Raw genomic sequence first — 3,562 nt, forward strand, 5'->3', positions numbered from 1 at the left:
TATTATAAATTTCTTGCTTTTATATCAATCATAATATTACGATATATATTTAATATAATATTTTATTTCTTATATACTATATTTACTTATTATTTTTTTCTTATATTTTATATTTAATTATTATAGTATATAACATTTCTATATGATTAATATTACTAACAATAATATTAAAATATTACATAATATTAAATTATAAATCTATTATAATATTAGAATTAAAATGACCAAAATCGCCACTTTTTATTTTGAAAATTTTAATTTTTTTTTTTAATTTGAAATCCTTTCCTTAAAACCCTACCCTTAACTCTAAACTCTAAATCTAGATTAGTTAACCCTACGGTATAAAAGTATTTTTACTCTTTAATAAAACTTCTTTTGGTCATTTTTCTTATTAATGCTATTTTGTGACAAAAACTTAAACTGACCATCTTAAGGAATTTCTCTTTATTGTATATTTATTTATTCTAATTTTTTTGCCTTTATATCAAATGGTAAAATTACAATAGATATTTAATGTAATATTTCTATGTCTTATAATGTAATATTTCTATGTCTTATATTGTATATTTGCTTATTATTATTTATTTACAATAGATATTTAATGTAATTTATATTGTATGTCCTATATTGTATATTTGCTTATTATTTATTTATTTATATTCAGATATATGTTTGATGTTAGTTTTTATTTCTTTTATTGTATATTTACTTATTATTTATTTTTTCTTATATTGTATATTTACTTATTATTGTTTAATGCAATGTTTCTATTTCTTATATTGTTTATTTACTTATTATATATTTTTCCTTATATTGCAAATTTACTTATTATTTATTTTCTATTTTTTAAATAATAATGCCACATGTCATATTTTGGAAGAATTTTTTGTCGCTGATGTGGACGCTCTATGGAGCCTCAAAATGTCTCTTTTATTAGTATAGACTAGGAGTTAACCCGCGCTACGCGCAGGGCTATTTTGATTTTCAAATGTTAACTATATAGTTTTTTTTTACATTGTATTACGAAGAACAACAAAATTCTGAATTGTATGTTTATATGAATATATATTTCCTTAGGAAAAAACTGAAAACTATACATTTTTCATATAGATGTTTAATATAGTTTTTCATTTCTTATATTGTATATTTACTTATTATTTAGTTTTTCTTATATAGTAGGACATCTCTCTCAATTTTTTTTTTTAAGTTTTTGTCACAAAAATAACATTGAATAAGTAAAATGACCAAAATAGCCACTTTTTATTTTGAAAATTTTAATTTTTTTTTTTTAATTTGAAATCCTATCCTTAAAACCCTACCCTTAACTCTAAACTCTAAATCTAGATTAGTTAACCCTACGGTATAAAAGTATTTTTACTCTTTAATAAAACTTCTTTTGGTCATTTTTCTTATTAATGCTATTTTGTGACAAAAACTTAAACTGACCATCTTAAGGAATTTCTCTTTATTGTATATTTATTTATTCTAATTTTTTTGCCTTTATATCAAATGGTAAAATTACAATAGATATTTAATGTAATATTTCTATGTCTTATAATGTAATATTTCTATGTCTTATATTGTATATTTGCTTATTATTATTTATTTACAATAGATATTTAATGTAATTTATATTGTATGTCCTATATTGTATATTTGCTTATTATTTATTTATTTATATTCAGATATATGTTTGATGTTAGTTTTTATTTCTTTTATTGTATATTTACTTATTATTTATTTTTTCTTATATTATATATTTACTTTTTCTTATTCTAATGTTATGATAGATGTTTAATGTAATATTTTTATTTCTTATACTTAATTATTGTTGTCAAAATAAATATACTTAATTATTATTTATTTTATTATACATTTTTCAGATTGATTTTTAATTTAGTTTTTTTCAGTTATAATATTGTATATTTACTTATTGTGTATTTTTCCTTATAATGTATATTTATTAATTCTAATATTACGATAGATGTTTAATATACTATTTCTATTTGTTAAATTGTATATTTACTTATTATTCATTTTACTAAATATTTTTTTGAGAGAGATGTTTAATTTAGTTTTTTAATTTTTTAATTGTATTTTACCTATTGTTTATTTTTTTTATATTGTATATTTATTTATTTTTATTTTCTTCCTTTTATACCAAATAATAGTATTATGATAGACGTTTAATGTGATATTTATATTTATTATAGTGTACGTTTCTTTTACATATATTGTATACTTGTTTTACTTATATTGTATATTTACTTATAAAATATTTGGAAACAATAAAAATGTAAAACTATATATTTTTCAGATAGATGTTTAATGTAGTGTTTCTATTTCTTATATTGTATATTTACTTATCTAATTTTTTTTCTTTTATATAATATTACGATAGATGTTTAAAGTAATATTTCTATTTCTTATATTATATATTTGCTTATTATTTATTTTATAATATATTTTTCAGATAGATGTTTAATGTATTTTTTGTATTTCTTATATTGTATATTTACTTATTATTTTTTTTTTGTTTTATATTTATTATTGTAATATTATAATAAATGTTTAGTGTAATATTTTTATATTGTATATCCACTTATTATTTATTTAACTATACATTTTCATATATTTGTTTAATTTACTTTTTCCAGTTTATATATTGTATATTTACTTATTCTAATTTTCTTGCTTTTATATCAAATGATAATATTATGATATACGTTTAATGTAATATTTTTATTTATTATATTGTATATTTACTTATTATTTACTTTTCCTTATATTGTATACTTAATTATTATTGTTTAAAGTAATGTTTCTATTTTTTATATTGTTTATATATAATTATTTATTTTTTATTTTTTAAATAATAATGCCTCGTCTCATGGGAGAAGTTTTTTTTCGCTGATGTGAACCATATATTGAACCTCAAAATGTCTCTTTTATTAATATCTATTTCTACTAATGTATATTTAGTTATTGTGTATTTTTTCTTATATTGTATATTTACTTATTCTAATATTATGATAGATGTTTAATAAAATATTTCTATTTTTTAAAATTGTATATTTACTTATTATTTATTTTTCTAAACATTTTTTATTCACACAAATGTTTAATTTAGTTTTTAATTTCTTAATTGTATTTTACCTATTGTTTATTTTTTGTTATATCGTATATTTACTTATTTTAATTTTCTTACTTTTATATCAAATGTTAATATTATGATAGAGGTTTGAAGTAATATTTATATTTCTTATATTGTATGCTTGTTTGACTTATATTTTATATTTACTTAAAATATCTGGAAATAATAAAAATGTAAAACTATACATTTTTTAGATAGATGTTTAATGTAGTTTTTTCATTTTTTATATTGTATATTTTTTTTTTATTGTATATTTACTTATTTAAATGTTTTGCTTTTATATCAAATTTTAATACTACGATAGATGTTTGATGTAATATTTCTATTATTTATATTGTATGTTTACTTATCTAACTTTTTTATTGTAATATACTTTTCAGATAGATGTTTAATGTATTTTTTGTATTT

This window comes from Brassica oleracea, unplaced genomic scaffold (assembly GCF_000695525.1).
Source record: "Brassica oleracea var. oleracea cultivar TO1000 unplaced genomic scaffold, BOL UnpScaffold01279, whole genome shotgun sequence".
Classification (NCBI taxonomy): Eukaryota; Viridiplantae; Streptophyta; class Magnoliopsida; order Brassicales; family Brassicaceae; genus Brassica; species Brassica oleracea.